General features: G+C 52.6%; 1 protein-coding gene and 1 long non-coding RNA gene across 10 annotated transcripts in view; one reads left to right on the plus strand and one right to left on the minus strand.

The window, feature by feature from the left end:
- The window catches only part of CSNK1G1 (casein kinase 1 gamma 1), a 132,318-nt gene that overhangs the window by 93,203 nt on the left and 12,699 nt on the right, over positions 1–26,416 (minus strand). The window contains exon 1 of one of the 9 annotated variants that reach the window (XM_075575979.1): positions 20,844–20,955. The exons of the other annotated variants lie outside the window; for them this stretch is intronic. The gene's annotated coding sequence lies outside the window, so the exon portion shown is untranslated. Of the gene's footprint in view, positions 1–20,843; positions 20,956–26,416 lie in introns of those variants that run through there. 9 annotated transcript variants of the gene reach the window in all.
- Positions 18,305–26,416, plus strand: part of LOC142469090 (uncharacterized) — a 30,068-nt gene continuing 21,956 nt past the window's right edge. Inside the window, exons 1-2 of the long non-coding RNA XR_012788956.1 lie at positions 18,305–18,561; positions 24,753–24,941. This is a non-coding gene — a long non-coding RNA (uncharacterized LOC142469090). The remainder of the gene's footprint in view (positions 18,562–24,752; positions 24,942–26,416) is intronic.

Genomic DNA, 26,416 nt, shown 5'->3' on the forward strand with positions numbered 1-26,416 from the left:
GGGCCCCGCCTGCAGGATAGAGCCGCCTCCCGGGGCCCCGCCTGCACGGACACAGCCGCCTCCCGGGGCCCCGCCTGCACGGACAGAGCCGCCTCCCGGGGCCCCGCCTGCAGGATAGAGCCGCCTCCCGGGGCCCCGCCTGCACGGACAGAGCCGCCTCCCGGGGCCCCGCCTGCACGGACAGAGCCGCCTCCCGGGGCCCCGCCTGCAGGATAGAGCCGCCTCCTGGGGCCCCGCCTGCACGGACAGAGCCGCCTCCCGGGGCCCCGCCTGCACAGACAGAGCCGCCTCCCGGGGCCCCGCCTGCAGGATAGAGCCGCCTCCCGGGGCCCCGCCTGCACGGACAGAGCCGCCTCCCGGGGCCCCGCCTGCACGGACAGAGCCGCCTCCCGGGGCCCCGCCTGCAGGACAGAGCCGCCTCCCGGGGCCCCGCCTGCACGGACAGAGCCGCCTCCCGGGGCCCCGCCTGCACGGACAGAGCCGCCTCCCGGGGCCCCGCCTGCACGGACAGAGCCGCCTCCCGGGGCCCCGCCTGCAGGACAGAGCCGCCTCCCGGGGCCCCGCCTGCAGGATAGAGCCGCCTCCCGGGGCCCCGCCTGCACGGACAGAGCCGCCTCCCGGGGCCCCGCCTGCAGGATAGAGCCGCCTCCCGGGGCCCCGCCTGCAGGACAGAGCCGCCTCCCGGGGCCCCGCCTGCACGGACAGAGCCGCCTCCCGGGGCCCCGCCTGCAGGATAGAGCCGCCTCCCGGGGCCCCGCCTGCAGGATAGAGCCGCCTCCCGGGGCCCCGCCTGCAGGATAGAGCCGCCTCCCGGGGCCCCGCCTGCACGGACAGAGCCGCCTCCCGGGGCCCCGCCTGCAGGATAGAGCCGCCTCCCGGGGCCCCGCCTGCACGGACACAGCCGCCTCCCGGGGCCCCGCCTGCACGGACAGAGCCGCCTCCCGGGGCCCCGCCTGCAGGATAGAGCCGCCTCCCGGGGCCCCGCCTGCACGGACAGAGCCGCCTCCCGGGGCCCCGCCTGCACGGACAGAGCCGCCTCCCGGGGCCCCGCCTGCAGGATAGAGCCGCCTCCTGGGGCCCCGCCTGCACGGACAGAGCCGCCTCCCGGGGCCCCGCCTGCACAGACAGAGCCGCCTCCCGGGGCCCCGCCTGCAGGATAGAGCCGCCTCCCGGGGCCCCCGCCTGCACGGACAGAGCCGCCTCCCGGGGCCCCGCCTGCACGGACAGAGCCGCCTCCCGGGGCCCCGCCTGCAGGACAGAGCCGCCTCCCGGGGGCCCCGCCTGCACGGACAGAGCCGCCTCCCGGGGCCCCGCCTGCACGGACAGAGCCGCCTCCCGGGGCCCCGCCTGCACGGACAGAGCCGCCTCCCGGGGCCCCGCCTGCACGGACAGAGCCGCCTCCCGGGGCCCCGCCTGCAGGATAGAGCCGCCTCCCGGGGCCCCGCCTGCACGGACAGAGCCGCCTCCCGGGGCCCCGCCTGCAGGACTGCGATGAACCCTGTAGTATAAAAGTATAACTTTTCATGGATAACATGGATCTCTGGTCGGAATTTATTGGGAATGTAAAATTCCTTAACCCCAGTTAATGTCCATGTCTGTGACAGTCGGCGCATCACAGATAAACACTGGATGCCTCCCACCTTACTTCCTCTCACTCCCGCCTGTAAGGCGGTGTCCATGCTGCCGCAGACCGCGTGACGCCATCACATTGCCTTAAGGCATTGATCGCGCCCATAGACCGCACAGGCGTGCGTGCGACAGCAGGAGGGGGCGAGCGTTGCGCAAGGAATCAGATGAAACGGATTACTCAGCGCGACGGACAGGTCACGTGGGCGATTTGCCCAATGAGCGCGAACCAGCTCCGTGACGTCACTGACACGCCCCGACGGCGCGTCTAGCATGTCCGACAAACGCACCCGCTTCACGGATGCGCACGTCTTCGCGAAGGCTCTATGGACTCAGCGGCCAAGCCCAAGACTTCTCTCGCGCTGCCTCCTCTCTCGGGAATTCCCTACCACTCACCCTCAGACTCGCCCCCAGCTTTCAGATGTTTAAACACTCCCTAAAAACTCCCTAAAAACTCACCTGTTCGAGGAAGCCCACTCACCTTACCTCTAACATCCAACTCCCGCCCACCTCCCACCCATTGGGACTAGCTGTGTGACTGGAGCCTCTCCACCCCATGCCCACCAAACATTAATGGCTTCAGCTGTCAGACTGGTCCATATTCTAACACGACCCACTTCTCCTAGAATAAGCAGCCACTTCACCCTCTTGTTTCAACATTGTCCCTTATTCCCTCTAAAGTGCAAGCTCTCAGGATCAGGCCCTCATTACCTGTTTGTGCAGGTTTGCCCTCACCTGTATTTAACTGTTCATGTAATACACAACTCTGAACCCCATTGTACCGCACTGCAGATTGTATACACACAGTGACACGAACGATGGTTGGGGAGGGGAAGCGAGGGGGCTGGGAAGTTATAGGACCACTGATACATTCCATAGCAGGTCGGAGCTCACCGAAATCTGTTAGAACCTTTGCAATGAAATCAGGAGAATGAAGACGGGATGGAGGCGTTTGGCAGAAACAAGACAACATTTCAAGGTAACCTTCCGCAGTGCCTCAGGAAGAAAGTGTTTGCCTCGTGTATCCTGCCCGTGCTCACGTATGGGTGAGAGACCTGGGCCACAAATACAAAGATAATGCAGAAGCTTCAGACAATGCAAAGACGTATGGAGAGATGCATGCTGGGCATTACCCAAAGAAGTATGGAGAGATGCATGCTGGGCATTACGCAAAGACATCTGTCTGTGACATCACATGGGGGAAAATAAATAAAAATGGCGATGGGCCAGACATCAAGACGTGACCATCGTTGGACAAAGAAGGTGAATCTCCTCCTCCCTCTGTTGTATCTTGTGAAACGCGTAGGGTGAGGATCTGTAGGAACCAGCGAGAAACGCAGCGAGTGGAAGACTCCGTGAGACCCGGATCAGACTGGAAGGACCGGAAGGCGACGTCAGACACCAAAATATCGGACGGACACGAGTGAGAAGGGAGATGCTCCCCTGCGCTACATAAAAATCCATTTAATTGCTGTAAAGAACAGGAGCACTGAGCACTTAATTACCTTGACGGAAATGTAAAGGCCATACATGACACGTGCTGCGTGTGTTCTGGTTTTTGTTCTCATGTTTCCTGTGACAACAGAGACAGGAGATTTACCTTATGAACAAATGCCTGCATTGTCGGCACTCCACGCGACTGTAATACTTACTATTTCTGCAATAAGAACAGAAATGATCAAAACCGCATTACACTGTATTTTTCCCTTCATTCTCCTTTTTTGCTTTTCTTCAACATTTTCTGCGGTATCTAATTTTTTTCTCTCCATGGATTCCAAGAGAGATTAAAAGACCAAGACGATGAAGAGTAAGATGGAGGATGGGATGAGGAAATGTGTGGGAGAAGAGAGGCTGGAAACGCAGGACCTGGGGGAACATTGGGAAGGCTTCATGAGGGGGGGGGGAAGGGGGTGAGGGAGGAGGGGTGGCTGGAGAGATAGCAGGAACATTAGGAGTGGCCAAATCAACAGTTTGGTACATTCTGAGAAAAAAAAGAACGCACGGGTGAGCTCTGCAACACAAAAAGGCCTGGACGTCCACGGAAGACAGCAGTGGTGGATGATCGTAGGATCCTTTCCATGGTAAAGAAAAACCCCTTCATAACATCCAGCCAAGTGAAGAACACTCTCCAGAAGGTAGGCATATCATTATCCAAGTCTACCATAAAGAGAAGACTTTACGAGAGCAAATACAGAGGGTTCACCACAAGATGCAAACCATTCATAAGCCTCAAGAATAGAAAGGCCAGATTAGACTTTGCCAAACAATATCTAAAAAAGCCAGCCCATTTCTGGAACAGCATTTTTTGGACAGATGAAACGAAGATCAACCTGTACCAGAATGATGGGAAGAAAAAAGTATGATGAAGGCTTGCAACCACATACCACATCTGTAAAACAGGGTGGAGGCAGTGTGATGGCATGGGCATGCATGGCTTACAATGGCACTGGGTCACTAGTGTTTATTGATGATGTGACAGAAGACAGAAGCAGCCGGATGAATTCTGAAGTGTATAGGGATATATTGTCTGCTCAGATTCAGCGAAGTTGATTGGACGGCGCTTCACTTTACAGATGGACAATGCAAAAGCAACCCAGGAGTTTTTTAAGGCAAAGAAGTGGAATATTCTGCAATGGCCGAGTCAATCACCTGATCTCAACCCGATCGAGCATTTATTTCACTTGCTGAATACAAAACGTAAGGCAGAAAGACCCACGAACAAACAACAACTGAAGACAGCTGCAGTAAAGGCCTGGCAAAGCATCACAAAGGAGGAAACCCAGCGTTTGGTGATGTCCATGCCTGCAAAGGATTCTCGACAAAGTATTAAAAATGAACATTTTATTTATGATTGTGTTAATTTGTCCAATTACATTTGAGCCCCTGAAATAAGGGGACTGTGTATGAAAATGGTTGCAATTCCTAAACGTTTCATACGATATTTTTGTTCAACCCCTTGAATTAAAGCTGAAAGTCTGAACTTCTATTGCATCTCGGTTGTTTCATTTCAAATCCATTGTGGTGGCGTACAGAGCCAAAATTATGAAAATTGTGTCAGTGTCCAAATATTTCCAGACCTAACTGTATACATACATATATAGGGGAGGCTTCATCCAGCAGTGGGGAGACACGGGCTGGAGATTATATACATACATAGGGGAGACACGGGCTGGAGATTATATACATACATAGGGGAGGCTTGATCCAGCAGTGGGGAGACACGGGTTGGAGATTATATATACACACACATAGGGGAGGCTTCATCCAGCAGAGGGAGAGACAGCTGGAGAATATATACATATATACATACATACATACATACACATAAACATATATACATAGGGAAGGCTTCATCCAGCAGTGGGGAGACACGGGCTGGAGATTATATACATACATAGGGGAGACACGGCCTGGAGATTATATACATACATAGGGGGGAGACAGGCTGGAGAATATATACATACATAGGGGAGACACGGGCTGGAGATTATATACATACATAGGGGAGACACGGGCTGGCGAATATATACATACATAGGGGAGACACAGGCTGGAGATTATATACATACATAGGGGAAACACAGGCTGGAGATTATATACATACATAGGGGAAACACAGGCTGGAGATTATATACATACATGGGGAGACACGAGCAGGAGAATATATACATACATAGGGGAGACACGGGCTGGAGATTATATACATACATAGGGGAGACACGGGCTGGAGATTATATATACACACAGATGCTGCGAGACTTGCGGTCTCCGGAGATCCATCTTAAAAAGAGTCCAAGTGGCGTACGCGCGTTACAGTGTCACAGATACACACACTGCCGCACAGCGTTGACTACGAGGGGGGGGGGGGGGAGTTTTAGGAGCCAAAATGAATCAGCCGTTTGCCTGTCGCTATGCAGCGCTCGGGCACCTCTTAAGATATCGGAGAACAAGGAGCAGATTTTTGGCTTTGTTTGGATACAATTCACAAATGACACCAAAAATGACATGATCCCATCACACAACCCACCACTTAATCTTGGAGCAGCCAAACTTCTTCCCGCGTGCGAGGTCCTTGTTAGGGACGTGGGTACAATGTCCCACAAACACGCAGCACTAGAGGCTCTCTATCGAACACTTCAGGACCTCAGAGGCATTGAAATGATTTTGGGTGGAGTTGTGTTTTTTAGCAGCGGATTTGCACCAAACGCTCCTTATTGTACCAAAGGGAACTATGGCTGATGAGCTAAAACATGTTTAAAATAATTCCTCTCTCTGGCAAAAAGTCACCAAATTGAAGCTTTGGACAAACAGGCCAGGTAATTTACCAGGCGATGATTCTGCTGGCAGATCCGCTCAACGGCGACTTGATCTGGGCGAAGGGAAACTTCCAGGGGATCGCCTCCCCGGGCTCATCAGTTTCCCAGAAAACGTATGCAACGCCTTAGATGAGAAAGATTAAAAGTCACAGTCTTTCCAAACATACAAATGGCTGAATGGCTGACAACAGCGCCAGTGAAACGAACACACAAATAGAACACAAACTGGCCGGAGAAGCGACAACATACAAACCCAATCCACACAATCATGGATAGAAACGAGGCAGGTCAGTATCCCACGGAGTTTCTTAACTCAATCGAACCCCTCTGGGATGACGCCGTATAACTTGTCTCTCCTATCCTGCTTCAGCAAAATGTTGATGCCTCAATACCATGTCATTGAACTCGACTAACAGCGAGAAATCTTTTGCCTAATGGCATTGAAGCCGCTATTTTAACAGACTGTGCTAAGGGACAAGAGAGATTCATACCAAGAATCCCACTCATCCCTGCCCGCATTCCTTTCCAATTCTGCCCACTTCCGATCCCAGTGAAGCTCACTTTGCAACGTCGTCGATGGACATATCATATCTCAAGGTCGCTCACTTAGCGCAACGGGGCTGAACGGAGACAATCCCGCGTTTGCACATTTGTCAACTTTTGTGTTGGATGCTCCAGCGTGGGAACTGGAGAGCATGCATCTTTTTGCGCCTGATGGAAAAACCAAAAATACAGTTTACCCAACAGCATTAGAATAAAAATACATTAAACAATGATCATTAAGAAACTCAAACATTTAAAGTATCCATTTATACATCTCAGTATTTTTTGGCTTCTTAGAAGTCCCGAGCAACGCCGGGTACTTTCAGCTAGTATATATCTATCTATATCTATCTCTGCAGAATGCAAGAAGTGCAAGAGAGAGACCTGCTAGGGTGCAGTAAGTTACTTCCTGTATGTAGCAGCTACGTTCTATTCCAGGGGGGCTGAGAAGACCCCGGAATTCACGGAGCAGCATCGAGAGACTCAGGGTTATTTCTCTACACAAACTGTGGGATATTCTACAGCAGGGGGGTGGCCAAATGCAGGCCTAGAGAGCCACCAACAGGCCAGGTTTTAGGGATATCCCTGCTATAGCACAGGTGGCTCAGTCAATGTGCTGAAGCAGGGATAACCTGAACCCCTGATCTGTTGGTGGCCCTTGAGGACTGACGTTGGCCGCCCCTGTTCTGGAGACTGAACCGTGGGTTTTTCTCCTCACTTACACAAGCCATCAGGATCACCTTGCTGAGCGCTTCACAGACAGACAGAGACATATAGAGATACAGAATGTATGTATGTACGCGCACACACGTATATACAGGTGGCGGAAGCACATTGGAGGTATACTAGCAGAGTTAAAGTGGGATTTTATGTACAATATAGCTGTATTTGCAGTTAGTCGGAAAAGACCTGCAAGTCATTTGGGAAACGGTCCCAGTGTACGCGAGGAGGGGGGTAACAGCGCAGGAATAGCAGGGGGATCGGGACAGGAAGGGCTGGTGTTGGCAGAGATCCTGGGCTGAAACGGGAGAGTGTTCTGCAGTCCAGGACTGATGCGTGCTGGCAGGTGTGTGCGTTTCAGGCCTTCGCGGCACGGCCTGTGTAACGGTGATCAGGCCACATATAGATCAACGTGTGGGAAACGGATACAGGAACCGTGAATACCCAGAGCCACGGCCCTTTCATCTGAACCAGAAGGGGAGACGTTCCTGACGGATCGTGACAGTGATCATGTGTACAGAGCAGTATGCAATCACAAAGCATGGCGGCGGGTCTGCGGACACCTCCGGGAGGGGGGGGGGACATGTCGGATCTAATTACAGGCAGGTTAATCAGAGGATCACAACGATACATATATGTGCACACGCTCAATGGAAAATGCAATAGGGAAAAGATGGGGGCAAAACTCCTCAGAGCAGATCAGACAGCTAATACCTACAGCATCAGGGAAGGGGTTGCACCGCAGGGTTGCACCGCAGGGTTGCACCGCAGGGTTACACCGCAGGGTTACAGGCAAACAAACAATAACAAGGTTGATTGCTTAGTAGTTAATCAGAGACACAGGAAAAGGGGTCTTCCCAAGAGCAGACTATCTGGTACAGCGGAGAGCGGGGCGCATGAGCCTGTGCTCAATGCGTTCACCCCGCGCAGAGGAGAGAACTCAGCCGGCAGTAATGGGACGGAGAACAGAGGGGGGGGGAGTCTGAAGACCCCAGAGGCCCACACAGGCCCACACCGCACCGCGTGTCACATCGGCACTGATCTGCGTGTTACATGCATAGGTGTCTCCACTTCTATGGCCCTAGCTCGGTTAATGCATTTCCCGGAGCTCCTCTACTTGCACAGGACACGGATCCCACATTGAGGGTGGCTAAGAGCTAGAAGGCAGCCCCTTCCCATGCTCCTAAAATGGTGCATGGTCCATCAGCCGGGCCAACACAAGTCATCACAATATCCCTGCTTCAGCACAGGTGCTGCAATCAAAGACTGAGCGACTGATTGAGCCCCTGCTTCAGCACAGGTGATCTCCCCAATACCTGGTCGGTTGGTGGTCCTTGATCCACCTGTGCTGAAGCAGGGATATACTGAAGACCTGAGCAGTTGGCGGCCCCTGAGTACCGGTGCTGGCCACCCCATGTCTATATCATAAAACCAACCAGGAAAGACTAAATCACCTCAACTGTTTGGAGGGGAGAAGGCACGTGACCCCCCAAACATCGAGGGATTCAGGAACGTGCCGGAGGAGAGAAGGCACGTGACCCCCAAACATCGAGGGATTCAGCAAGGTGCCGGAGGGGAGAAGGCACGTGACCCCCGAACATCGAGGGATTCAGCAAGGTGCCGGAGGGGAGAAGGCACGTGACCCCCAAACATCGAGGGATTCAGCAAGGTGCCGGAGGGGAGAAGGCACGTGACCCCCAAACATCGAGGGATTCAGCAAGGTGCCGGAGGGGGGAGGTTTCAGAGAGAGACGCGGGGGAGTGGGAGGCGCAGAGATGTGAGGAGGTACAGCGGCATGGAAAGGGTGGTGGATTTGTGGATTCATTCACAGACGTGGCTGATACTGGAGGGAACACAACAAATGCTGGGGTATCCCAAATGTGAAAGAAACCCGAAAGCCCAACAGGGTCTGAGGTCTGACAGGGGCCGGGGGGGACAGCAGGAGGGGAGGTTTATGTGCGGCCAGTGTCGCCGTGTGTGGGTGCGGACACTGTATCCCAGCGCTGGGCGGTCAGTGCCTACGTATGGGCAGCTATAGCATTGCTCTCTGCCTGGTACATCAAGCTTGGAAAGGCTGAAGGTGAAAGGGCATTATATCGAGATATACCCAGCTCTCTGATGTAAGGCTCATGTATTATTCAGCCGCTGGGAGGCCGAGCGCTTCAAAGGAAGGAGACTGAGAAACCGCAAAACAGACAGGCAGAAAGTCCAAGCACTGCCTCCTCTCTCTCCCACGTCTCAAACAGCCCCACTGCCCCCCAAAACATCCCTCCTATCCCACCCACATCTCAACCAGCCCCACTGTCCCCCAAAACATCCCTCCTCTCCCACCCACATCTCAACCAGCCCCACTGTCCCCCAAAACATCCCTCCTCTCCCACCCACATCTCAAACAGCTCCACTGTCCCCCAAAACATCCCTCCTCTCCCACCCACATCTCAACCAGCCCCACTGCCCCCCAAAACATCCCTCCTCTCCCACCCACATCTCAACCAGCCCCACTGTCCCCCAAAACATTCATCTCTCCCACGTCTCCAACAGCCCCCCAAAACACCTCTCCTCTACCTCCAACATCTTTAACCATGTTATTGCCCCCCAAAACATCCCTCCTCTCCTTCCCGCGCCTCCAACATACTCACTGCACCCCAAAACATCCCTCCTCTCCCACATCTCAAACAGCCCCACTGCACCCCAAAACATCCCTCTCCCACGTCTCAAACAGCCCCACTGCCGCCCCCCCCCCCCACCAAAAAAAACATCCTTTCAGGGAAACAGAAATCAGTGGTTTGCTCTGTAAAGGTGGTGCCACGCAGGGTACTAATGGCCGTGGCATGCTGAGTCTATGGGTCCCACGTTGGTGACTGACACCATCTTCTACAAATCAAACACACAGTAGAAATATTGTTTGAACATTTCCATTCCAACCCTTTGAGTGCCAGAGCCGCCACAGTACCAGAGTACAGCGCCCCCTCGGGTACTCGCGGTCACCGCGCCGTCCCTGCGTGACAGAGGGGGAGGATTCCAGGTAATTATCCACGAGAAGAGGAACAAGACCACGAAACCGCTGATAGAAACGGTGCCCGCTCGGCCCCCAGCGCTGCCAGTGCGGCCGCGCTGCTCACAGAACGCAATCAATACAATCCTTTTAAACTTTGCAACCCCCGTGCATTAATATTACATGTCAGGGAGCGCAGGGCAGAGTGACACCTGCACGGCCAGAGAAGAAGCAATGTACTGCAGAACGTGCCCAACACAGCACAGCACAGCACAGCACAGCACCGCCCCCCCCCCCCCACCGTTGTGTGACCCAGAGAGTCTCCCAACCTGAGCTCAGTGCCCCCCCCCCCACTTTCCCTGACAGCTTAGAGATATTATATATATACACATGTAGAGGTATCAGTACCGTGTTAGCCGAGCTTCAATAATCAAAAAATAAATAGATGATACCGTTCTGTGGCTAACGAAATGCTTTTATTTGTGCGAGCTTTCGAGATACACTGATCTCTTCTTCCGGCGATGTTACAATGAATGAAGCAAGCAAAGGTATACTTAAAAACAGTGTCTCTTGGAATGTTATCTGTGCTGGTCCTTCCCCGGGTGTGGATGTGTTTTATGGCTAGAGGTGTCAAAAGGTAATGAAAGCAAGTGAAGAAAGAGTGTGTATGTGTATCAGTGTGAATAAAAATGAATGGGGGAGCCCACAGTATATACAGTGCTTTACACAAGGTGTGTGAGAAAGTTAGCCGTGACTGACGAAACGCGTCAGGGGAGCGTCGTGACGTCAGACCGCACAGACATTGGAGTCTACACGAAGCGCTGGAGCGTATTGATCCAGGCGCGAGTGCTATAGGCACCACTATTACAGGACCTCTTTCTTGGGACTATTATACAGCACACCTGCCTTGTGAATTTGCTGGGACTGTGCTCCACTGCCAACGGAGCCCTGGGCCGGCCCCAAAAGTCCTGCAGTCTAACCGGATGGTGCTACCAGTCCTGGAATCTGCTGTGACGTTGCCTCCCTTACCAACGGAGCCTGGGACTGCCCCAAGAGTCTAGAGAAAAACCGGATGGTGGTGATTATTATATATCACATATGCTTGATTTTATTGCATTTTTGTAAGTGCGTTTTTACCCCCTCTCTCCCCCCCTCCCCCTCATTAAATACTTTTATACGCTATGGGCGTGCGCTCTCTCCTCTTTTTTCCTTTTTAGATATCTTGTGACGGTGGTTGGTCCATATTGAGAGCTGCCGGAGACCCTGCATACCAGCACCTATACCATTCATTGGACTATTTGAGGACTGGTTTATCCTTTTTTGCCTTTTTATATATACTATTGTTCATGTTTTTGTGGGCCTGATACTATTATAGGTCCGCAATACCATATATGTGTATATATTGCTTATATTATTAAGATATTCATCCATATTTACATCATATTGTTATAGCATATATATATATATATATTTATTGTATATGTTCTTTAGAGGCGCAGCTTTTTTCTTTGTGTTTATATATATATATATATATATATATATATATATATATATATATATCTTATACTATATTAGTGAAAGCACTGTATGTTTGCCTGCCTGGATGTCCGTGTCCCTAGCGGCAATCTCATTGGTCCCTTGGGCCGCCCGCCCCCGCACACCTCTCATTGGCCTCACACACTCACACCACCCCCTTGGCCCGCCCCTGAGGCGGAGTGACGGGCCAAAGGTCCACAAAAAAAAAAAAAAAAAAAAAAAAAAACCACACACACACACACACACACACACACACACACACACACACACACACACACACACACACACACACACACACACACACACACACACACACACACACACACACACACACACACACACACACACACACACACACACACACACATTCCCACCCCCCCCAAGCTCACACACACCTCACCCCCCCCCAGCTTACCCCCCCCCCAAGCTCACACACCCCCCCCCAAGCTCACACCCCCCCCCCCAAGCTCACACCCCGGCGCCGCTACAGTCAGCGGGGGAGCGGAGCGAGCGCCCGGGACACACGCGGGGGAGCGGGCCACAACACGCTGCCTCCCGCCTCACATCCACGTGGGAGCGGCCGGATGGGTGAGGCAGCATACCCACGGGCCTCGCCGCACGCTCCTCGGCACCGGCTCACCTCTCCCACCCCCCTCACAGCAAAGACCAGCCTACCCGGCGCCGCCTGCAACGCTCCTCGGCACCGCCGCCTCACCTCGAGCCGGAGGGCAGCGGGGGGGCTCCCGCCCTGCAGGAGGCCTCACCTCGAGCCGGAGGGCAGCGGGGGGGGCTCCCGCCCTGCAGGAGGCTTCACCTCGAGCCGATGGGCAGCGGGGGGGCTCCCGCCCTGCAGGAGGCCTCACCTGGAGCCGGAGGGCAGCGGGGGGGGCTCCCGCCTGCAGGAGGCTTCACCTCGAGCCGGTGGGCAGCGGGGGGCTCCCGCCCTGCAGGAGGCCTCACCTCGAGCCGGAGGCAGCGGGGGGGGGCTCCCCGCCCTGCAGGAGGCCTCACCTCGAGCCGGGGGGGCAGCGGGGGGGCTCCCGCCCTGCAGGAGGCCTCACCTCGAGCCGGAGGCAGCGGGGGGGCTCCCGCCCTGCAGGAGGCCTCACCTCGAGCCGGAGGGCAGTGGGGGGGGCTCCCGCCCTGCAGGACGCCTCACCCCTCGAGGAACATGCTGCCGACTGCAAGGTAAGCAGCTCTCCCCCCACACCCCCCATTCCTTCATTGCCAGCCTCAACCCTCCATACACACACACACACTATATATATATATATATATATATATATATATATATATATATATATATATATATATATATATATATATATATATACCACATACACATACACAGAGACACACACACACAGTAGACCACACACCACACACACATGTAGGCGCGCACACACACACACACACACACATGTAGGCACACACACACGTCCACAGACACACACATGTAGACACACACACACATGTAGACAGACACACACGCACACACACACACACACACCTATACAGACACACGTAGACACACAGACACACGTAGACACAAAGAAAACACGTAGACACACAGACACACGTAGACACACAGACACACCTATACACACAGACACACACCTATACACACACACACACACACACACACACACACACACACACACACACACACACCTATACACACACACACACACCTATACACACAGACACACACCTATACACACAGACACACACGTTTACACACACACACGTACACACACGTATACACACACACACACACACACACACACGTAGACACACACACACCGTACAAACACACACGTAGACACACGTGTACACACACACACACAGACGTAGACACAAACACACACACGTATACGCACACACACGTAGACACACACACACACGTAGACACACATACACACGTATACGCACACACACGTATACACACACACGTACACACACACGTATACACACGCACGTAGACACACACACACATGTACACGTAGACACACACACACATGTACACGTAGACACGTACACACACACACATGTACACGTACACACACACATGGAGACATACACACACACATGGAGACATACACACACGCACATGTACACACACACACACGTACACACACACACACATGTATACATACACATAATGTATACACACACACATGTATACACACACATGTATACACACACACACACACACACACATACACACGTGTATACACACACAAACATGTATACACACAAATGTACACACACACATGTATACACACACACACACATACTATTTATACACACAAACATGTATACACACGTGTATACACACGTGTTACACATGTGTATACACACACATGGAGACATACACACGCACATGTACACATACTGTATACACACACACATGTATACACACACACACACACATGTATACACACACGTATACACACACACACAAACATGTATACACACACACAAAAAACTGTATACACAACACACAAATGTATACACACACAAATGTACACACACACAAATGTACACACACACACATGTACACACCACACACACACACACACATACTATGTATACACACAAACATGTATAGGACACACACAAACATGTATACACACATGTGTATACACATGTGTATACACACGTGTATACACACACGTACACATTTATACACACACACACAATATATACATACACACAATGTCTACACACACATGTGTATACACGTCTATACACACATGTGTATACACACACATGTGTATACACACACGTATACACACACACACGTACACACACACACGTACACACGTAGACACACAGACACACGTAGACACAAAGAAACACGTAGACACACAGACACACGTAGACACACAGACACACCTATACACACAGACACACACCTATACACACACACACACACACACACACACACACACACACCTATACACACACACACACACCTATACACACAGACACACACCTATACACACAGACACACACGTTTACACACACACACGTACACACACGTATACACACACACACACACACACACACACACACGTAGACACACACACACGTACAAACACACACGTAGACACACGTGTACACACACACACACAGACGTAGACACACACACACACGTATACGCACACACACGTAGACACACACACACACGTAGACACACATACACACGTATACGCACACACACGTATACACACACACGTAGACACACACGTACACACACACACGTATACACACGCACGTAGACACACACACACATGTACACGTAGACACACACACACATGTACACGTAGACACGTACACACACACACATGTACACGTACACACACACATGGAGACATACACACACACATGGAGACATACACACACGCACATGTACACACACACACACGTACACACACACACACATGTATACATACACACACATGTATACACACACATGTATACACACACACACACACACACACATACACACGTGTATACACACACAAACATGTATACACACAAATGTACACACACACATGTATACACACACACACACATACTATTTATACACACAAACATGTATACACACGTGTATACACACGTGTATACACACACATGGAGACATACACACGCACATGTACACATACTGTATACACACACACATGTATACACACACACACACACATGTATACACACACGTATACACACACACACAAACATGTATACACACACACAAACATGTATACACACACACAAATGTATACACACACAAATGTACACACACACAAATGTACACACACACACACACATACTATGTATACACACAAACATGTATAGACACACACAAACATTGTATACACACATGTGTATACACATGTGTATACACACGTGTATACACACACGTACACATTTATACACACACACACAATATATACATACACACAATGTCTACACACACATGTGTATACACGTCTATACACACATGTGTATACACACACATGTGTATACACACCACGTATACACACACACACGTACACACACACACGTACACATGTATACACACACACACACACATACAATGTATACACACAAACATGTATACACAGACACGTGTATACACACACACGTGTGTATACACACACACGTATACACACACACACTATCCCCAGCAAAACCACATCAGCACACCGCTATCCCCATGCCCCCCCCAGCACACTGGCATTCTCGGCTCCCCGCCATTCCCAGCCCCCATCAACACCATCAGCACCCACACATCGGCACCTTTGCACCTCCCCCATCGGCACACCCACATCCGCACCCCCACATCCGCACCCCCACATCAGCACCAAACCCTCCAAATCAGCACACCGATTACAATCACCATCAGTACAGCCACAGCAGCACTACCACCGCACATGGGCCGCGTTGACCACTCCTCACCCAAATGCACACCCACACCACAAACATCCCGGCAACGCCGGGCTCTCAGCTAGTATATATATATATATATATATACACACATATACACACACACACACAACTAAGGAACAGTATCCTTCACCCGCAGGGGTGACCCATCATGGCAGCGCACCAGAGACAATATTGCGGGAAGAGCCATCTAGAGCTATACGTATTGTTTACACGACATCCATCTTACCACAAACCACAGAAAACGTTTAAAGGATCATACATTTATTATGATGGTGAGGAGTGTGGGGTGTTATTTATCTCCCCACTTCTCTCCCACCCCCCTCCTCTCTCTCACACTCACCACCCCTCTCCTTCCTCCTACCCCTCCCTCACTCTCTACCCCCCCTCCCTCCCACACCCTCTACCTCCCCCCACCCTCCCTCACTCTCTACCCCCCCCCACCCACCCTCCACTCACACCCCCACACCCACCACCCCTCACCTCAACACCACCCCCCCACCCTCCCTCCCTCACTCACTACCCCCCACCCTCCCCCTCCCTCACTCTCTAACCCCCACCCCTCCCTCCCTCCTCACTCTCTACCCCCCCTCCCACCCTCCCTCACCACAACCCCCCCACCCTCCCTCCCACACTCTCTACCCCCCCCACCCTCCCCACTCTCTACACCCCCACCCTCCACCACCACCCACTACCCCTCCCCTCCCCTCACACTCTACCCCCCTCCCTCCCTCACCTCTCAACCCCCCCCTCCCACCCCTCCCACACACTCTACCCCCCACCCTCCCACCCTCTCTACCCCCCCTCCCTCCCTCCCTCTCAACCCCCCCTCCCTCCCACCCACTCAACCCCCCCCTCCCTCCCTCACTCTCTACCCCCCCTCCATCCCTCACTCTCTACCCCCCCACTCCCTCCCTCACTCACAACCCCCCACACCCTCCCTCACTCTCTACCCCCCACTCCCTCCCTCACTCTCTACCCCCCACTCCCTCCCTCACACTCTACCCCCACACCCCCACTCTCTACCCCCCTCCCCCACCTCTACCCCCCCTCCCTCCTCTCACCCCCCTCCCCCCTCTACACCCTCCCCCACTCTCTACCCACCCCTCCCCCACTCTCTATCCACCCCTCCCCCACTCTCTACCCCCCCACTCTCACTCTCTACCCCCCCCACTCTCACTCTCTACCCCCCCCCCACTCTCTACCCCCCCCCACTCTCTACCCCCCCCACTCTCTACCCCCCCCCACTCTCACTCTCTACCCCCCCCCCACTCTCACTCTCTACCCCCCACCACTCTCACTCTCTACCCCCCCCACTCTCACTCTCTACCCCCCCACTCTCACTCTCTACCCCCCCCCACTCTCACTCTCTACCCCCCCCCCCACTCTCACTCTCTACCCCCCCACTCTCACTCTCTACCCCCCCCCCACTCTCACTCTCTACCCCCCCCCCCCCCCACCTCACTCTCTACCCCCCCCCCCCCCCACTCTCACTCTCTACCCCCCCCCCACTCTCACTCTCTACCCCCCCCCACTCACTCTCTACCCCCCCACCACTCACTCTCTACCCCCCACCACTCACTCTCTACCCCCCCACCACTCACTCTCTACCCCCCCACCACTCACTCTCTACCCCCCCACCACTCACTCTCTACCCCCCCACCACTCACTCTCTACCCCCCCCACCACTCACTCTCTACCCCCCCACCACTCACTCTCTACCCCCCCACCACTCACTCTCTACCCCCCCACCACTCACTCTCTACCCCCCCCACCACTCACTCTCTACCCCCCCCACCACTCACTCTCTACCCCCCCACCACTCACTCTCTACCCCCCCACCACTCACTCTCTACCCCCCCACCACTCACTCTCTACCCCCCCACCACTCACTCTCTCTACCCCCCCACCACTCACTCTCTACCCCCCCCACCACTCACTCTCTACCCCCCCCACCACTCACTCTCCACCCCCCCTCTCACTCTCCACCCCCTCCTCTCACTCTCCACCCCCCCTCTCACTCTCCACCCCCCCTCTCTACCACGCCCCTCTCTCTATCCCCCCCACCTCTAGCCTCTAATCTCTCTATCCCCCATGCAAGTCCCTGGCAGTTAACGCTGGCTCGGCTGCATTAAGCCGCACTGGCTGTTGGTGAATAAGCCCCGCAGTGAGCAGAAGGGGAATCTGCAGTAGCAGCTGGGGGAGTTCCCATTAATGCTGCTTCTATACCCACAGCAGCTGGGGAACGCAAGCGTGGAGCAGCTGTTCCAAGAGCGAGCGACACGGCCACGCCAAGAGATTATCCCCGTCCCTGTCCTATGGCCGTACCGTGCACTGAGGCCTGGCACACCGGTGACTCATATAATGCCCCCGGTACGTCACAACACTATGCACGTTATCTAGGGGCAGATCGTACCCTCCTGTTAACGGCACCGCAAAGGAGGGTGAAATATGACGGCTCAGAAGCGAACACAATGACCAGGAAGTGCTGGAGGGGGAGCATTTTCTTTTCAAAATGGGGGGACCTCCACACCGTGCTTTACCTCTGGGTACCCCCTGCTTCCGAAATACATTGCCAAGATAGAGACCCTGCTGCTTTAAATGCAATCCCCATTCGTGTCCGATTTTGTAAAGGTGTCAATCATCCAGATGTGACCCATAAACCCGGTCACTGCCATTAGTACACTTTGCCCCTAGGAGGGACTGCCATTAGTACACTTTGCCCCTAGGAGGGACTGCCATTAGTACACTTTGCCCCTAGAGGGGACTGCCATTAGTACACTTTGCCCCTAGGAGGGACTGCCATTAGTACACGTTGCCCCTAGGAGGGACTGCCATTAGTACACGTTGCCCCTAGGAGGGACTGCCATTAGTACACTTTGCCCCTAGGAGGGACTGCCATTAGTACACTTTGCCCCTAGGAGGGACTGCCATTAGTACACTTTGCCCCTAGGAGGGACTGCCATTAGTACACTTTGCCCCTAGGAGGGACTGCCATTAGTACACTTTGCCCCTAGGAGGGACTGCCATTAGTACACTTTGCCCCTAGGAGGGACTGCCATTAGTACACGTTGCCCCTAGGAGGGACTGCCATTAGTACACGTTGCCCCTAGGAGGGACTGCCATTAGTACACGTTGCCCCTAGGAGGGACTGCCATTAGTACACGTTGCCCCTAGGAGGGACTGCCATTAGTACACGTTGCCCCTAGGAGGGACTGCCATTAGTACACTTTGCCCCTAGGAGGGACTGCCATTAGTACACGTTGCCCCTAGGAGGGACTGCCATTAGTACACGTTGCCCCTAGGAGGGACTGCCATTAGTACACGTTGCCCCTAGGAGGGACTGCCATTAGTACACTTTGCCCCTAGGAGGGACTGCCATTAGTACACTTTGCCCCTAGGAGGGACTGCCATTAGTACACTTTGCCCTAGGAGGGACTGCCATTAGTACACTTTGCCCCTAGGAGGGACTGCCATTAGCACACTTTGCCCCTAGGAGGGACTGCCATTAGTACACGTTGCCCCTAGGAGGGACTGCCATTAGTACACGTTGCCCCTAGGAGGGACTGCCATTAGTACACGTTGCCCCTAGGAGGGACTGCCATTAGTACACTTTGCCCCTAGGAGGGACTGCCATTAGTACACTTTGCCCCTAGGAGGGACTGCCATTAGTACACTTTGCCCTAGGAGGGACTGCCATTAGTACACTTTGCCCCTAGGAGGGACTGCCATTAGTACACTTTGCCCCTAGGAGGGACTGCCATTAGTACACTTTGCCCCTAGGAGGGACTGCCATTAGTACACTTTGCCCCTAGGAGGGACTGCCATTAGTACACTTTGCCCCTAGGAGGGACTGCCATTAGTACACTTTGCCCCTAGGAGGGACTGCCATTAGTACACTTTGCCCCTAGGAGGGACTGCCATTAGTACACTTTGCCCCTAGGAGGGACTGCCATTAGTACACTTTGCCCCTAGGAGGGACTGCCATTAGTACACTTTGCCCTAGGAGGGACTGCCATTAGTACACTTTGCCCCTAGGAGGGACTGCCATTAGTACACTTTGCCCCTAGGAGGGACTGCCATTAGTACACTTTGCCCCTAGGAGGGACTGCCATTAGTACACTTTGCCCCTAGGAGGGACTGCCATTAGTACACTTTGCCCCTAGGAGGGACTGCCATTAGTACACTTTGCCCCTAGGAGGGACTGCCATTAGTACACTTTGCCCCTAGGAGGGACTGCCATTAGTACACTTTGCCCCTAGGAGGGACTGCCATTAGTACACTTTGATCTGGGACTAACCTTTTTAAAAATGCAATCCCACAGTCAGCCAGTTAACTTCCTTTAGGAGCCTCTGAACAGGGAAGTGTTTGTAATTCAACTGTTTTCTTTCCCGTTATCATCCCCCCCCTCCTTATCAGAGAGATAATAAAGATAAAGGGAGGAGAGAGGGGGGGGCTTTGCCTGTGCAAACACTCGCTGATCACGCAGCATCATCAGCTAAAAGGGAGCAGCCCGAGGAAATCAGCCCCCTCCAAAGTATCACTTGTCAACAAAAAAAAGGTATCAAGGAGGTATCAATCACCCAGTTTAAATAAGACACCGGGGGGAATTAGTCCACGGTGGTCCTCTGAGGGATTACCCCTTTATTAATTACCATTGGCATGCTTCCTCTTCCAATCGCTCCCTCCGACTTATTCCCAGCATTATCTTCTCTGGTGCCTGTCTCCTCTCTCAGCCTGACCCAACCCGGTGATTACACACTCACAGGAGATGAGACAGAACGGCTTCCCGGCAACCACCACACTAATTCAGCCATCTCGCCATTATAACCCTTACCTACTATTATCTGTTATTTACCTGCAGGGACTGCCCACCTCTCACAATCACAGATAAGGACAGCGGTGCCGGTCATCGGAGCCTGGGGATATAGTGTGAGGTCAAGCCAGCCGCCCTGCCCGTCTCCCACATCCTACACCTGTGCTAAATTATTTTCACTTTACCTTCTGCTCTGTACGCTTATACGGCCGAGTCCCAGTCTCTCCCAGGAGCAAAGTGTACTAATGGCAGTGACAGGGTTAAGGGCCCAGTGCCTCCTAGGGGCAAAGTGTATTAACAGCAGTGAAAGTGTTAAGGGGTCACATCTGGGTGACTGACACCTTGTTACCCAAATCTGTCCCCTATAAGTATTATTAAATCCTTATTTAAGTTATTATAGAAACACGGGGAGCTGAGACTTGGGAGGGGGCTGATTTCCTCGCGCTGCCCACTTGTGACTGATATCTGTGTGTTCAACAAGAGTTTGCGCAGGCAAAGCACACTCTTCCCCCCCCCCCCCCACATCCCTTATCTTTAGTGTGTCTCTGATAAGAACTGGTTGGAATAATGGGAAAGACAATACGCCCCCAGAGGCTCTGACAAAATGCAACTTGTAATTAATTTCCAAGAGAAAGAAAAGCAGACAAATCTTTGCTTTTAGCAAGGCAAGGTTATTTTAAAGGAAGCCCATTAGATTGTTAACCGGTCTGCCTAGGCTGAAGGGGTTAATGGCTGGGCTGTACATCACAGTGTGAGGGCCGGCAGTAGGGAACGTCTGTCTCCGGAAGGCTGCGCAGAGTCTTCTGACACAATCGAAATTCATTTGCAACCTCATCAATCACCTTGGCTCCTCTTTCTCACTGGAAACCCTTGGTCTGGCAGCCAGAGGAACACACTGCTATCTCTCTGATCAAGGGAATCCCACATCCGGAGAGACCACCTCAAGCACCCCCCCCCCCCCATTTCTCTTAAGAGATCAGCAATAGGATCCATATAGGGGTAATGAAACTGTTGGGAGTGGGGTTGGTATAGGAACAAGAAAGCCTTTTACGGATATATTTTGACTGAAAGCGCAGTTATCTGTGGCAGTTTAGGCATACAATTGTTTTCTCGTTGCCCAGCGGTCTGGCACCTCTTGCCTTCAGAAAAACACCCCTAGTTATACCCAGTTGTAACGGGGTAATCCCAGCCAAAATCACCTTCCCAGATAACCCCTCATGACCTCCCCAATAATAATGGTGGTCTCAGCCAAAATCAACTTCAAAATCACTACCGTGCATATCTTTCAAAAACCCTTCCAAATCTACGGATATAACAAATGTAGGCCTAGTTGTAACCCCAGGAGTACCTCACGTAGAGGCAACATCACGGCTTTTTAACTTGTTGTCCTAGGGGAGAGCACGTTCTGCGCGTCTTTGTCACGTTGAACGTGACCTGCCAGGCCGGAGAACAGAAGTCGTGTCGCCGCAGTCACGTGATGGAGGAAGAGCTGGAGGGGCAGCATGCTCCGACCTCTCGGGCACACAAAGGGTTAAGGTTTGCCCGCCATTCCATGGGACGTTGATGCTCGCTTCTTTCCACCACAATGCACTGCGTGTCTCACCCTCACTTGCACCTAACCAAGCCAGTGACATCATTCAACTGGAACGGAAAGCACCACCTTATTCCATTTGCCATATTGTTCTGGCCGCTGGGGTATTTAGGGGAACTCTCACCCATGAAGAAAGATCCAAGAGAGTTTAGGAGGAATGTAGACTAGCAGACATGTGAATATGACCACCATACACTGGGAGATGGGTTATCTTTCCCTTATCTCCTTGGAACACTGAAGAAAACCATGTGTATCATCATCATGTATGTATATCACGCCAACATGCTCAACAGATTACCCTCAATTTACACATGGTAACAGAGCTGGTCAGGTCCCTGTAACAAGGAGCTTGCAAGCAAAGGGCTAGATCCACAAAGTTCTCATAACATCCCGTTATAATCCGGGCTCATAACGGGATGTCACCTAAAGCAGGAAAGGACATGATGTTCCCTGATGTTATCCATATCCTCAAAGCTAATTCTATGCAAAAACAATGGCCGTTCTACATCTCATTAACTTGACGGTGACTATGTCTTCGTGTTACTCCCATCCAGACCCTGAAATAGGTGTTTAACTCAGGAGGAGGAAGGGAAGTTAAATGATACCACATTGTGCCGTTTCCCCCATAGAGACACTGCAAAAGCCCTATTACATAGTCTGATGGGAGCAACGCCAAGTTAGCGATGATTTAACCAACGTAGTGTTACGTCCCCGTGCCCCCTTAACACTTTATTGGACATATGAAGTAATGATAATGCCTCATTTACTTGTCATTGTCGCCAACGGTAATTACAGTTAACGCTATGCTCCATACCACAAAAACCGTGTGTAGCGCGTTATGTTCTAGGAAGTGACCATGTTGGTCTTAATGTTAACATAATAAAATACTTTATGGAGCTTTGTGGATTTGGGCCTACAGGTTAAAAAGGACTTTCCTACTGGTCATGGGCGCGTCACACATAGGGCCCGCCGCCGCGTCACACAGGGCCCTCCGCCGCGTCACACACAGGGCCCGCCGCCGCGTCACACACAGGGCCCGCCGTGACACCATTACACAATCTGTCACTAATATGTACCGTGGGAAGTGGCTACCTTCAGCTACATTTATCTGTACAGTTTTCAAGATGCAGAGAGACTCCATACTATTTTACTGAGCAGCATGTTCACAGCACAGGGGAGACATTCTCCCTGAACATAAAATTCTCATTAATAAGTCCTATGCAGTCGGCCTCATGTTGCCAAGCTACGGGAGAAATTGTCTCCATGAATCACACACAGAATATCCTTTCTGCCCCTCCTGTAAATATGGAGCTGGATGCTCATGTAACAGAAAACCCCCTTCGTAGTCACATGGGGGTCTCTTGCAGCGAAGGGGCGGATACCCTAGGCGCAGTCACGGATTTCAGCAGCTCCTGTAAAACTGCGGCATTAATGTGCAGCTCCGGACCCTTGGCTCATTAAGGAAAGAGAGAGATGCCCTCTGGTCGTCTTATTCCCAGAAAGGCCGAGATGTTACTTTGTCATCCTGGAAACCCAATGCCAAGAAATGAAGAGCAAGAAGCACAGGGCATTTCAACATATCGACGGGGTCCGCGCAAAAGCGGGGCATCTCAGCTAGGCGAGGCACGTTGGACATAGTGAGGAGCTTCCCAGTCTGCCCCCGTAAGGTAATAATGCTGCCAGCAGGACGACATAACGCCCACTTTCATGAGCTCCAGTTATGGACGCTTCTTCTGGAATAACCTTGAATGATGTGTGCCAAATATGAGGTTCATGTTGAGGTGCTAGAAGGTCTAATTCAGGGGTGCCCAACTCCAGTCCTCAAGGGCCCCCACCAGGTCAGGGTTTTATGGAGATCTCTGACTCAGCACGTGGTGCAGGCGTTGACTGAGCCACTAATTGAGCCGAAGCAGGGATATCCTTAAAACCTAACCTGGTGGTGAACCTTGAGGCATGGAGTTGGCCACTCTTGATCGAATTAATGCTCTTGAATCCGAGTACGTGTGTAATATGAAGAACCTAGTTCTCATTGGGTGGCGGCATACCTTCACTCACCAGGGCTCCGTCCCTTCCTCTCCCCCTTACTCAACTTCTCTTTGCGTCTCACAGTTCCTCCTCCCCTACTCGCTCTCACCCTCAAACTCCCCACTTTCTTAGCTCTCTCCATTGGAGGAAGAGGAGTGAGGAGACCCAACGGCTGGTGTCCCATCTCGGACGCCTCCCAGTGCAGCAATCGGGTGCTGGGCCTCGGGCTCACAATCTCCGGCGAAGGGAGTCAGCGGTGAGAAGCACCCAGAGAGAGAGACAGGCAGACGTCCCATCGGTCTGATCGCCCAAGTTAATAAGGTACATTATTTCCACCCTTATTTTGAGACCAGCAGAAGTTTACAAAATCAGAATATATAGATGTGGGCCTCAGAACTTGACCAGTGAACCTCAGAAACCGGTTTCAGGTGTCCCATAGAAGCTTCCCAAACGTACGCATTATCTCTCACACTTTCGGGGGCTTACCGCCCACCCGCAAAAGGAAGCTTTGTTATTGTAACGTGGGTTCCCTTCATTAAACCTTGTGCCGAGCAGAATGTTTCCCTTGGGTCGTTACCTGCATATAAGCCACAGAGTGTACAAATCTAAGGGCTGTTATATACAGCATGCGGCCGTGCGTTCCTATGCGAACGCGTGTGCACGTGCTGCATGCTTTCCCTGTATATAGTGCCGGGAGCTGCAGGTAATGTATGTGTGTGCATGTGTGAGTATATATGTGTGCATGGGTTGTGTGAGTGAAAGTATGTCCTAAATAAGATTTTTTTTAAAGAAAAATAAAAAAGTTTAATATATATATTTTTTTTTTTGCAATCCTTCACACGCACACGCAAAGATGATTTTCCTCATCTTCGGCGCGGTCTGTCGGCGCCCCTCTCCCTGCCGTGCGCGGCCCTTGTATAGAAAGGCTGACTAATGTCAGCCAACTAAAATTCCGCGCGCAGCGCACGGCGTAGCACGCGCCCGGCACTATAGAACGTCCCTAATAACACGGACTCGCACGCTCACATAAGTATAATATATTGTATACACTTCCCTCTGCTAGGAATATGAAACCCTTACTGCGCTGAAGCAGTGACATATTGAAGCCGGCATATACACTAGTCACAGGGGACTTCATTTTACATCTTAAACAGTTCCTCCAGCTCTCTTATTTTGCCCATTGGTGGGAACAGAGGGGTCTCCGGAGCAGAGTGGCGTTTATTTCAGCTTCTCCTGCACGCCGAGATACTTACATCTAAAGGTCGCGCAGGTATCTCACATCTAAAGGTCGCGCAGGTATCTCACATCTAAAGGTCGCGCAGGTATCTCACATCTAAAGGTCGCGCAGGTATCTCACATCTAAAGGTCGCGCAGGTATCTCACATCTAAAGGTCGCGCAGGTATCTCACATAGGATTAAAGGTCGCGCGGCACACCCGGAAACAGATATTTTCCAAGTCCGGCCTCAGCGGCCGGGCTGCCGCCGGCCTCAGCGGCCGGGCTGCCGCCGGCCTCAGCGGCCGGCCTGCCGCCGGCCTCAGCGGCCGGCCTGCCGCCGGCCTCAGCGGCCTCACCAGCCGCCGGCCTCAGCGGCCTCACCAGCCGCCGGCCTCACCAGCCGCCGGCCTCACCAGCCGCCGGCCTCACCAGCCGCCGGCCTCACCAGCCGCCGGCCTCACCAGCCCAAAAAGGATCAATATTAACCAGCTGTTAATAGAAGCAATGGGGACAATCGTGCCTCGAGAATTGGGTCATATGCAAAATATTAGTAGTATAATTCTTATTATAAAATTAATA

The sequence above is a fragment of the Ascaphus truei genome, chromosome 18, assembly GCF_040206685.1.
Source record: "Ascaphus truei isolate aAscTru1 chromosome 18, aAscTru1.hap1, whole genome shotgun sequence".
NCBI classification, from domain to species: Eukaryota; Metazoa; Chordata; class Amphibia; order Anura; family Ascaphidae; genus Ascaphus; species Ascaphus truei.